The sequence below is a fragment of the Macaca fascicularis genome, chromosome 5 (assembly GCF_037993035.2).
Source record: "Macaca fascicularis isolate 582-1 chromosome 5, T2T-MFA8v1.1".
Lineage (NCBI taxonomy): Eukaryota > Metazoa > Chordata > Mammalia > Primates > Cercopithecidae > Macaca > Macaca fascicularis.
The window spans coordinates 71,900,406-71,914,083 of NC_088379.1; the positions used below are offsets into that span (position 1 = coordinate 71,900,406).

Consider the following 13,678-nt stretch of genomic DNA (forward strand, 5'->3'; position numbering starts at 1 on the left):
GCTAAGAAACAAGAAAAAGTTCGTGAACTGTACTGAAACATCATGTTTTGGTTCTATTAACATAGTAGGGGAAGCTCTGTGTCTGCCATGTTCCTTGGTTGTCAATTACTTCATTTCTGTCCTTGTTTTAAGATTCAGAACTCTTATTTCCACCTTGAGATATTTTGTCCCTACCCTAAAAAAACTTCTGTGAAACTTTAGAATTTATAGAGGCCCAACAAATAAGTATATCAAGATGTTGAGAAAAGTTGAGAAATTGTCTATGACTGTCAATTCTTTTCCTTCAAGGTTTTTTGAAGAGCCCTAAATACCTAACTTCTATCAGTAGCAGAATGGATAAATGATTGGGTAAAAGGTTAATTTGTACAATGATATTTTAAAGAGTAGTAGAAAATCAGTGTACTATATTTAAAGTCACAAACATGGATAATACACAAAAATCTAATATTTTTTTTTTTAAAAAAGCAAGCATCAAAAGGATCTACACACTATGACAGCATTTTTGTAAAATTTTAAAAGATGAAAATCAGGCCGGGCATAGTGGCTCATGCCTGTAATCCCAGCACTTTGGGAGGCCAAGGCGGGTGGATCATGGATCATGAGGTCAGGAGATCAAGACCATCCTGGCTAACATGGTGAAACCCCATCTCTACTAAAAATACAAAAAATTGACCAAGCGTGGTGGCGGGCGCCTGTAGTCCCAGCTACTTGGGAGGCTGTGGCAGGAGAATAGGGTTAACCCAGGAGGCAGAGCTTGCAGTGAGCCAAGATCGTGCCACTGCACTCCAGCCTGGGTGACAGAGCGAGACTCTGTCAAAAAACAAACAAACAAAAAAAGATGAAAAATCAACGGCATTGACTTTTATGAATATACGTAAAATTGGTAAAAGTATAAACATTACATGGAGAAATTCTGACAACAAAGAGTTGTCTTTCTAAGTGATGCCTTTTTGAGCTATATAGATCATACACACTGACTTTTGTTTTAGGATGGAAGTCGTCACATTTAGTTAGCTTCCACACTAAGCCCAATTTTGACCTATATAAATGTTCAGGTTTTTCAAATACTGCATGTTCTCACGTATAATCAGGAGCTAAACACTGAGTATTCATGGACATCAAGATGGCCACAATAGAAACTTGGAGCTACCAGAGGTGGGAGGTAGGGAGGGGGGCAATGGTAGAAAACCTATTGGGCACTATGTTCACTCAATACCTGGGTAATGGGATCATTCGTACCCCAAACTTTAGCATCACAGAATACACTTATGTAACAAGCCTGCCCATGTACCCGATGAATCTAAAATAAATGTTGAAAAAAATGGATTTTAAATGAGGACATTTGAAAAACATATATCCAGATTTTCTTCTTCTTTTTTTTAACTTCATCCTTTCAAAAATTTTTCTGGATGTGGAAATTCTTAGAAGTGAGCCACCATACTGTAATCTGAATCACAGCATTCCTCATACTGCCAGATATGACTTCACAGTTGTTATTTGATAAAGACCTCCACTAGAATACTGTCAATGAAACAGTTTCGAAATATTCCTGCATACCTCTTGATATATTTCTCAGAAGGAGCTCAGGTCATGAAAGAAAACCACCTGAAATTTTGCTTTAACTGCTTTGTTCTCTGGGGGATACTACCAAAGCAGTGCTGGGTCTGCGGTAGCTTAAATTACTTTTAGTGTTTGAGAATGGAGAGTGGTTAGTGCTACCTGGTTCCCTGAATAGACAGCTATTTGCTCTCTTCTTTGATTCAAAGGAAAGATGCTGTGATTTGAGAATCAAGTACCAACGTTTAGCACAGCAGTCTTTCATAATGGAAAAATGGCAGGCATAACACCCTCTCAAATGTATCCAAAAGACCTAAAACACCCTTTTGAAAAAAAAAGAAAAAAAAAAAAGAAGAAGAACAAGAACAAGCAAAAATGATAAGAAACCAAAGAACTCCCACTTTTATCTGGGTAGATGCATTATTAGAAGTTTATTTATTTTACTCAGTGCCTTAGTAGGCTCTTCAAAAACCCCATGCAGAGTTACTAAGAGAAGAATATCAGATCTTGAAATGTCAGTAGCAAAAATTTGTAGCACTCAAATATAAAACAAACAAGTCTAGTAAATAAGTCACTTTTAGTTATGACTATTTAGCCAGGAAAACATCAACCCCAACCACCTATATGTCCATGATACTGGGAGGGCAGCACTCATCAAAAACAACTCAATACTTGAATTTTACCAGTAACATGAACAGGAAAGAACAATGGTGTATTAGTCCATTCTCACGCTGCTGATAAAGACATACACAAGACTGGGTTTATAAAGAAAAGAAGTTTAACAGACTCACAGTTCCACTTGCAGGCCTCACAATCATGGCAGAAGGTGAAGGGGGAGCAAGACACGTCTTACAAGGCAGCAGGCAAGAGGAAGTTTGTGCAGGGGAACTCCCATTTATAAAACCATCAGATCTCATCAGACTTAATCACTACCATGAGAAGAGTATGGGGGAACCACCCTCATTCAATTATCTCCACCTGGCCCCACCCTTGACACATGGGGATTATTGCAATTTAAGGTGGTATTCGGGTTGGGAAACAGTCAAACCATATCAAGTGGACACTGAATGTAAATAACAGATGTAAATATGAAAAGCCTTGTTTATAATTAATAGTCTGCCATAATAGAACTTCTAGGAAGGAGGTCCATGCATGGAAAAAAGCAAACTCCTTTCAAGAGGACAACCCCTTGAATTAAACTCCTAGGTATAGTTGTACCAATGTGATAATGGCACAAGGATTCCTTTCTGAGATTACATGTTTGTGAACACTACATAACTCAATCACCTATAAGACAAACTATATACCATTATGTGCCTTGAGAGCAGGCATTATATCAATTTTATTAATATTACATCCTAGCACCTAGTACTGTGCTTAACATTAAAACAATCTATAAAAATATTTGGTTTTGAATGATTATATTCCCACTTCTATTAGGCTAAATGCCTTAGAGCTGAACCGTCTCATATCAGTACAGCTTTAGCACCCATTTAATCTCCACTTGGATATTTAATAAGATATCAAATATTATATGTCCAAAACAGCTCCTGATCTTATCCTATTCTGCTCTCCTGGCTTCAATCTGCTCTTCCTTCTGTTTTCCTCATTTTAGCAAATAGCAACTTCATTCTTGAAAATGTTTTGGTCAAAAACTCAGGAATTATATTGACTCCTTTATTTCCTTCACACACTACATTTAATCCAACAGGAAATCTTATAGGTCTTACCCACTAAGCCTGCCAGGTTCTTATCTCAACTGCACCAACTTGATTGGAGCCATCTGATTTCTTATGAAGAGCCTCTTAATTGATTCTTAACTGATCTCCCTACTTTGACCCTAATCCCACTTCTCTCTATATTTAGCAGAGCAGAGAGATTCTTTTTATATATAAGTCATACAACATCGCTCCTCTAATCAAAGCCTCCAATGGCTCCCACTCAATGAAAATAAAACTGAGTCTTTACAAAAGACTTACATAGCCCTAATAACTGCACCCCTGTGACATCATTTCCTATTCTTCCCTTCCTTCAGTTCATTCCACTTCCATTGGCCTGCTCTGTTCTTTGAATGGGTGAGAGATATTCCAGTCCCTTGGCCTTTGCATCTGATGCTCCTTTGGCCTGGAATACTCTTCCAAAAGATATCTGCATGGCTTACTTGCCACCCTCCTTTTACTATTTATTCAAATGTCACCTTCCCACAGAGGGTTTTTTCTGAGTCTTCCTATCTAAAATTACAGACCCGTTTTCCGTATTCTGACTCTCTCTATTGCTTTTCTTGTATTATTTTCACCTTACTCCTTATCACTTATGTAAACTATATATTTTAATAATTTTTTCTACTTATTTTCTGTGCCCTTCCCAACGAGAAAGAAAGCTCAAAGAGAGTAAGTTGTTTCATCTCTTCTGATTACCACTCCTCCAGGTCCTGGAGAAATAGGTGGTATACAGTAGCTGCACAATTAATGCATTGATTGAATAAATGACCTCTCTTTAATCATCCCTCTCTTCTACAATGGATTTTTATTCAAACTACAAGTTGTATCATGCTGCCCACTAAACAGTCCTTGGGACTCTTCCTCTTAAATCATCAGCTCTAAAATGTTGAGTAAAAGATAAAGAAAATTAGAGCTAGAAAATAAGAAGGTTGTTACATCATAATACCTTAAGGTATCCTATAATGTGAAGGTGTCAAACAATTACAAAAATGAAGACAAAAGTACAGATGTAAATAAGAGGTATCTTGAGTAATTCTTGGAGTCTAAAGCCTTGAATTTAATCTTGTCACTTCAATTTAGTCATTATTACTTTTAACAAAGTACTTAATCTGTTCGAGTATCAGAAGTCTTATCCGCATAGCAGTAAAATAACTGAGGCTTCAGGATACTGTGATAAGTAATTCACATAATATATGAAAGTAAGAAAGCGAGTATTTCTTTCCTTTTTTAAATCTGAATGTGTATTCTGAATTTTTTCATGTTCAATAGCAATTTTCATTTAAATAATAAAAAGCCTATATAAATGATATAGGGATGATCAGAAAAATAATAACTATAACAATAATAAATGTTAATGTTATTTTAACTAAGAACACCAAAAAATATTCCAATCAAGTATGAGTTATCTAATTTCACTTTATAACATTTCCAGCTTAGTTATTATTAATATTTGTGGTAGTTATAAATGAAGACTATAAAAATGCCTATAGCAGCCAGGCGTGGTGGCTTATTCCTATAATCCCAGACTTTGGGAGGCCGAGGCAGGCGGATTGCTTTGAGTCCAGGAAATCAGGACTAGCCTGGGCAACATGCTGAAATTCCGTCTCTACAAAAAATACCAAAATTAGATGGATAGGGTGGAGGGTGCCTGTAGTCACAGCTACTCAGGAAGCTGAGGTGAGAGGATGGCTTGTGCCCAAGAGTTGGAGGTTTCAGTGAGCCAAGACCACACCACTGCACTCCAGCCTGGGTGACAGACCCAGATCCTGTCTGGGAGAAAATAAAACAAAAAACGTCCAAAGCAGATGAAGACAGCAGATTTTAACTTTTGAATCTGAATTACATCTTGATTACTGTACAATTGCACTTATGACTTTTAAATGATAAAACAAGAAAAACACTAATTCATCTGTATACTTTTCCTTAGGTTAGAACAAAAAGACAAATAAAGTAGCAAACAAAGAATGACACTAAAAAATTTTGTCAGGGTCTGTACCACAGACCAGTGTAATTTTTGCAAGGAACTCTTGGAAAACTCATTAAAAAATAACAATAAACAAAAATATCAAAGACTTCAAGGAAATTAGCTTCTTAAGGGAAGATAAGGAGATGTGAAAGAAAAATCAGAGGAGAATGACAGAATTATTCCTCAGAAGATAGTTTCAGAAAATTCAATGAATCTATCATCTCTAGAAAGAAATTTTTATATTAAAAATAATTGTTTTTCAGGCTTTCTGTGAAGTTTCTATTCATATTCAAAAGGCCAAATATTTTGTAAAACTTACATGAAGCTTCTGATTTTCCTTTTATTTTTGTCTTACCTAATCTGCTTTGTCTTTGTCACTGAGCGCTCACATACCTCGAAAGGGGAGTGATGGGAAGAAAGGATGGCTTACATAATTATTGTCACTTGTGAGAGTGACTCTGTCCGTGTAAACCCCTCCAATATACCATGAGGTACATTTAATGATACTAAGACCAAATTTCTGGAACAGGGAAATGTGACTTTTGCCTTATGATTTTTTAAAAAATAATAATCTTAGTACACGAAGACTTTATGTGAAACTGTTGATATTTCTAACTTTATTGTCAAAAAAGCAAGTCAGCAAATGAGATAGACAGATCTTAAAATAGTTTTCATTTTTAACTATGTAAGTGTTTCCAGATGGGATACAAACTATACAAATTAATTGTGAACGCTTCTCGATAGTTTTTTTTTCCTTCTTTTTTGAAAAAAATAATTTTAGAGAGCTGCATTTTTCAGACTGTTTGAACAATCACCCTGTAATAATTATCAACTGCTTGCCAATAATTATCAAGAACCTATTTTACTTTTTGCATAATAATGCATTATTTTAATGTTGAGCTGGATTTGGTAAAGCAGAATAATATGAGTTTAAAATTGCCTCTTCAACATATCGTGTTCTGAAATATTTGTAATATAGCTGAGTTTCTTTTTTTAATGAAAATGTATGAGTGTTCACCTTACCACTAACATATCCATGAGCATAAAATATTGATTTGAATCGTAAATTAAACTGAAGCCAGCAGGATTCCAAAAAGCCTATTTTCAGATAAATGTGGCATGAACTGTGCGAAAAAAATTCCTGGCATTGATCTAACTGTTAAGAACCAGGCCATCAGACACAGAGGTCACCTCACAAGCTCTTGGGAAAGTGAAGGGATTAATGGTCTGAAGAAATTAGGATTTCCTTTGCAGAACATACCATAGTTGGGTAACCCAGTAAGAAGGACAATATGATTATATTTCTTACTTCTTTTTAGGTCAATTAACTGAAACAACCTACCAACAACATTCAAGTTTGTATCAAATTGAAAACCAGTCTAAGTATTTTCATGCTTTAATTGGTAAAAGAGAAACACTAGCAAGTGTGTGCTCTTAAGAGCATACAACATTCATATACAATTATCCTTTGGATTCAATGGAACTTCTTTAGCAAAATTTCTGGCTTCAGAAGCATACTTACTATGATGAGCACACTGTAAGTTATTGGTGATCTTCTTGCTTTGAATTAAAAAAAAAGCCAAACAAACAAAAAAACTACATTTGCTGTACCAGATTTGCAACTACCATAACAAATGAAAGAAAACAGCTGAAATTGTTAAAGGAAATGGAATGATCAATCAATAGAAAGAAAATAATTTAAGAGTGTCTGGGATGGGGATGAAGGTAGGAAATGAAGCTAGGCAGATGGAAAAATTTTATCCTTAGCATTTCTGAGTTAAATAAAGTGGCTAATAATGATAGCAGTAATAACTAACACATAATTTTCAAAATGTCTGATTCTATTAGAAGAGCTTATTTATTTTCTTAAGGTACTCATTTTCATTCTATAAAACACTGTGATGTGATACTATTATTATCTCCAACTTACAGATGAAGAAACTGAAGCAAAGAGTATACAGAATTTATCCACAATCATTCTACTAGTATGCGGTAGAGACAGAATTAATGATAGGGCAACCAACTGCCCAGGTTTGCTCAGTACTGTCTTGGTTTTAGCAGTAAATTTTTGTTTTCTGGGAAAGCCTTCTCCAAGACATAAAAAGCCTCAGATTTCAGAGATGGATGCAGAACGTTGAAAGAAATCTACAAAATCCACAGGACCACCTAGAAATTGGAGGCTGAATGCCACAGTATTTTTAGTGTTGAATGGATGAAGCATCAATTACTCATTTTTCTTAATGGCGCCTTCAAGTTTTCTCCTGACTACTGAAGTTGGTAATGAAGATTTGTGATCCCAATACCAGTTCATCCATTGTTGCATTACTCTAGATGATGTGATTGAATATTTAACCCACATGCATTGTGATCCTGAGCTCCTCTTTGATTTTGCCTGTGAATTAACTGTAGTGATTTGTGTCAAGATTGTGCTACTTTAATCCCTATATTGTGAATATCGTGACCACATTTTCCTACAGTTCAGTGATGAAAATGAGTATGACTATAATACCAAAGCTAGCATGACAATACTGACAAAAAAAAATCTAAACAATTGTGTTACTTTAAAAATAACATAGAAGGATGCATGGATCTAGAATAGGGAGAAAATCAAAACAGAGTAGTGTACAATAAACAGAAATAAATTTGATACTAGACAGAAGGTGATGTGAATACACCTGTAGAGCCTAGATCTCAGAAGACTAGGATGAGACAGGCAAGTTTTTGTAAGTCAATCAAAACCATTTTTTATCTCCTCCCAACGCCCCCCCCCAAAAAAAAAATCAATGCTCTTTTGAAAATGGAATAAGAATAAACATGCATTATCATTTTGTTCTCTTGATTGCTCAACACACCTGAGTACAGTTTTTTTTCTGATTCAAACGTTGCAACTAAAAACATTCCTGAGGGTAAACAAAAGAGGAAATTTTGAGGACCAATACATTGACCCCTTAGAGTGTAGAGCTGATTTTGTCAGATCTTTTTAATGATCATGGTGCTACAAAATATCAAATGATATGTTGAATCATGCTAGCAAAACCATGCTCCCTCTAGCTCTTGGAATTTTTAATTCTAAAATGGAGTTTCAAATCATCTCCTGGAATTCTGTGAAGATTTTAATGAAATTTCAGATGACATAAAAGATGTTGCATCTTGTCCAAATTTAAAGTAGACTCTACTCATTTATCTGCATATTTGACAGACTGTGCAAATGTAAATGTTGGAAAATTCCATTCAGCCCATAAATGTCTTATAAGAGAAAATGAACAGTTCTTACCTATTAAATGTCCTGTACATCTTTATACAATATTAATAAAAAGGTATGTGGTTTGCTTAGCTATGATATTGTGGTTTTATAATGAAATTTTTTGGTCACTTTTCAGTTTCCTCAAAATGTGCAGAGCACTTAATGAGCTTTTTGACTTTCTGGAAATGGAAGAAAATATGTACTTTGAGACATATGCCGACAAGATGCCCATCACTGTGGCTGGCCATAAAAACATGTTAAAATATTGGCCTTCTGTAAAATTATATTTTCAAAGCATGGAACAAAAAGAATGTCTCTCTTTGATTTTTAAATACATGACAGATGAGAACAAAGAAAAAGATTACCATGACACAGAAATGTAAATGATGTTTCTCTAAAACTGTTTAATGATCTCTAAAGAAGATGTAAGAAACCTAGAAAAAGATGAACTGACTCTACTTGAGTTGTTTGAAGTTCTGTGTAGTTTAGGACAAAAAGCCATAGAGGGAAAAAAGGACTCATTTTTAGGATTTAAGACTGTTTTCAAAAAATGTCACTGGAAAAGGGCAGTCAAGTTAAACAAGAATTTCTCACTTATTTACTAAAGCTGTAACTTGTTTAGAATCTGCTCTGGTTTGAATATGGCCCCCAAAGTTCTTAAGTTGGAAACTTAATCCTCAATGCAACTGTGTTCAGAGGTAGGAATTTTAAGACGTGATTAGTTTATGAGGGCTCTGCCCTAATGAATGGATTAATATTGTTATAATGGGAGTGGGTGAGTTCGGCCTTCTCTTTCTCTCTTGCCCTCTTTAGCATCCCTGTTCTCTTGCCCTCTGCCTTCTGCCAGATTCTGGTGGCATGCTCTTGGACTTCATAGCCTCCAGAACTTTAAGAAATAAATCTCTATTCTTTATAAATTAACCAGTGTGTGGTATTCTGTGATAGCAACACAAAATAGACTAAAACAGCATCCAATCTCTATTTCATAAGGTAAAAAACTATGTGCTTTACAACTATTAATCCTGATAGTGTTTTAATTTATGTTGACATCCAACATACTTCTAAGTGTTTAAAACTGATGGACATTTTGGACATAGAGAACATATATGATGAATTCATAGATGCAAACGACCTGATTGAAAGGCAGCTGGTCTACCAAAACAAGCATGTAGATACAAAGTGGATGGGCATTTTGCAGAGCTGGGAACTAATTCCTACAAGTCTGAAAAGCTATTTAGTAAAGCTATGCAGTAAAATCAAAGGTATTCCATGCTCAAACCTTTTTTTTGAGAGGATATTTGGTTTGATGTTATCACATTGGACTGACACAAGAAATCAACGTAATATGGGCTTAATGAGGGCAGAACAGAACTATGACTCAAAGTAAATTTTAGTTTTGACTGTATTCATTTTTACCTCTATTAAAAAGAAAAGAAAGGAAAGGCAAATATAAACATGCCATAGTTATTTTATTCAATAAAGGTAATATATATTTAATTACTACACTGTATCTACCTTTTAAAAAATTCTTATATTTACTTAAAAATGCACAATAATACAGCCTCAAAATTTAAATATCCAGTGAAGACTTAAAAAACATTAAAATAAATGTCTGAATCAGAAGACAGAAACGTTAAAAAAATTAATACATTGTTTCATACTATTGGCCCTACTATGAACTAGCATTAAAGTACTATTACTTTTCATTGTTAAATAGTAATAACACACACGTGAATAATTATTTATGGTGTACTAAGCATATTTTTGGTCTTGCAGTGCTATCTCCCGTTGGCTCTCTAAAAACTTGGTCACCCTAACTGGTAGCTAAATATTCCATGTTTTCAGCAACATCATTAACAGTGGGAAGGTCCACAAATGCTTGCTATATTTCCTTCCATGACCAAACATAGGTGGCCCTAGATTTACAGTAGTTTGACTGATGATTTTTTGACTTTACAACAGGTGTATGAGCACATAACCCCGTCACAGATTGAGGAACATCTGTCTACTAACCCCCTAGAACAGGAAAGAGCAAGGTTTACATGGGTAAAAATGTCTTAACTATCCTTTGAATAAAATGATTAAACCCAGATATCTTGTTAAAACAGAGTTTTCTGGGCTCATTTCTAGCTCTAAATTTTCTTATTCTCTGATAAAATGGATAACTTCTGTTTGTCTTCATTCACACACACACACACACACACACACACACACACACACACACCCCTTTTGAAAGTACTTCTAAAAGGGGTTGGGTGATGTGGAGTGGAGTAGAGCAGCTGAAGAGTAAGGAAAAGTAATTCTAGAAATACTAGACATGAGTTAACCTGATATGTATACTTTTTTCACTTTATCATTCTCACAGAGTTATTACCTTTAGCTTGTATGAAAAGAGAAATTTACCACAGTGAGAAAGAAAATTTTGAATTATAGATGAACAGAATTAGAATTAAAGGAGAAGGTAATTTTTTATATCTAGATTATAAAAACCATGTAATAGACATTGATAAGGCAAGAAACATTCAATAACATTTTGGTAGATTAATTCTAAGAATATTTATTGGGTACCTATTATGTGCCAGGTACTGAACAAAACAGAATATAAATATAAATATGTACATGTGCACATACACACAGCCATGTCATTTTTATTTCATTTTCGTTTGGTTTTCTTAGCTACAGCAATTTCAGGAAAAAAAAAAGAATATTTATTAGGCTCTGTTTTTTACATTCTGATGAATAAATGCATTGCATTTTAAGCAGAATGCGGGTCTTCCAGATATTCTAGAGACAATTATCCCACAGGCTTAGTGACAATAATGTGAGATAATACAAAATTCAAAAAATAATTAACATCTTAAAAGTTTCATGAATTGGATTTTTAAATTAGCAAGTAACTATAGGAGATTTTTAAATATTATTTACATTGCAATATACACAGAGTAAACTCGCAATCCCTTGAATTGTACATATCAAGATAGGCAAAATGGTTTAGTTTAGCCATATTTTTATTCAAATGCTTTTTTTTTTTTTTCCTTTTTGTGAGATGGAGTCTCGCTCTGTCGCCCAGGCTGGAGTGCAGTGGCGCCATCTTGGCTCACTGCAAGCTCCGCCTCCCAGGTTCACGCCATTCTCCTGCCTCAGCCTCCCGAGTAGCTGGGACTACAGGCGCCCGCCACCTCGCCTGGCTATTTTTTTTTTTTTGTATTTTTAGTAGAGATGGGGTTTCACCGTGTTAGCCAGGATGGTCTCGATATCCTGACCTCATGATCCACCTGCCTCGGCCTCCCAAAGTGCTGGGATTATAGGCGTGAGCCAGCGCGCCCGGCCTCAAATGCTTTTAAAATCTTGTTTATACAATTTGTCATTATTGTCTATCTTATAAAGCTATATAAATAACTATTCTGGAAAACCTAGCCTAATTCTAGTAGTTTTCTAACTTTATCACTTTATTTACTAGAAATAGCCAAATGAAATAGGCCAGAAAAAGGCCAAGTACAGTGGCTCACGCCCATAATCCTAGCCCTTTGGGAGGCCAAGACGGGCGGATTGCTTGAGCCCAGGAATTCAAGACCAGCCTGGGCAACATGGCAAATCCCCATCTCAACAAAAAATACAAAAATTAGCTGGGCATGGTGGTGGGTGCTTGTAGTCCCAGCTACTTGGGAGGCTGAGGTGGGAGGGTCACCCAAGCCTGGGTCAAGGCTGTGGTGAACCATGATCATGCCACTGTACTCCAGCCTGAGTGAAAGAGTGAGATCCCGTCCAAAAATCTAATAAGCCAGAAGAAAAGAAAAATGATTACAGAAATGTTGCCATGTTAAAGTAAAATTTTGTGATCTGGAACAAATATAGTTAATAAACACCTCAACTAGTTCTTACCAGGGACAGTACACACAATTGAAAATATTTTTAGGATATTAGGATGGAAAGGTTTGTAGGTATCTTCTGCTTCGTTGATTGATTATGCTTAAGCATGAATAAATTGGATGATTAGAACCATTATATTTAAATTATTTTTAAATAATAATTCCTTCAGTTAAACAGTGCTAAAATCATTTCACTAATGAAGAAGAAACCGAATCAATAAAAAAGATTATTTATTTTTAGTACTGATTTATGATTGTACTTAAAACTAAACTGAGTGATACTGATATTGTGGGAATTCCCAATGTTCATACAACCAACATTTGAAAGAGTTGGGAAGTTATATGTAGTTATATCTTGCCACAAAGCTATTATTAGATAATTTCATTATGAAAAAAAAAAAAAAGAGTCTGTCACTTCTAAACCCAAGGCAAAGCACTGGCCTAAACATTTCTCTTTCAGGAAAAGTTTACCTGATTAAATGGAGATAAAATCATTTTTTTTATTAGAATCTCAATCATGTGTTTGTGCCTTGAGAGTTAACTACATCCAGGATGAAGAGCTTTAAAGGCTTTGAGAATAGTTAAACAGTGAATTAAAAATCATATTTTCAGAAAACTTTATAATTCTCAATATGATTCTTATAGATTTTGTTATTCAATTCCTAAAATAATTGACAGACTGTTAGAAAAAATTGTGTTAATCATATTTGATCAATTAATAATGGGAACAGGAAGTTCAGATGATTTGCCTAAGAACAAAATGGAATTACTTAAAACACTGGAATCAGAAACCTAGGCCTCCTGATTTTTAATTCTTATTTCTACTTTCCTGAATTATAAACTTGGAAAATAAAGAATTGTGATGACAATATCTTTTGTGATGCTATGGATTAAAATGAGGTAATCTATGTAGACATTAAAGGAATGATGTTCATCCTTATTAGGAAAGGTCTTGAGACACTCTGAGAGTTGAAGTCTTCATCCAGTGTCCACATGTAGGATCCCTTATGTACTCGATTACTTTTTTTTCTTACAAAACGTTTCTCACTAGAATTGCAGATGGACCTCTAGTTGCTATTTTTAGCCAATCTTATTTGCTGAAGATGAAATAGAATCTAAATATTTCAAGTGTGAGGATCCAAGCTGTGCATGGGAGGATCACGGGATTCTTTCTGCTTAAAAGTTATATTGTCCACGATTCATAATAGCAAATACATGGAATCAACCTAGATGCCCATTAATGGTGGACCGGAAAAATAAAAATGTGGTACATATACGCTATAAAATACTATGCAGCCATAAAAAGAATAAAATCACGTCC

At 34.9% G+C, this 13,678-nt stretch overlaps 1 protein-coding gene across 50 annotated transcripts in view; it reads right to left on the bottom strand.

Annotated features, from left to right (window-relative positions):
* ADGRL3 (adhesion G protein-coupled receptor L3) overlaps positions 1–13,678 on the bottom strand; it is an 857,692-nt gene that overhangs the window by 98,791 nt on the left and 745,223 nt on the right. The window lies entirely within an intron of this gene.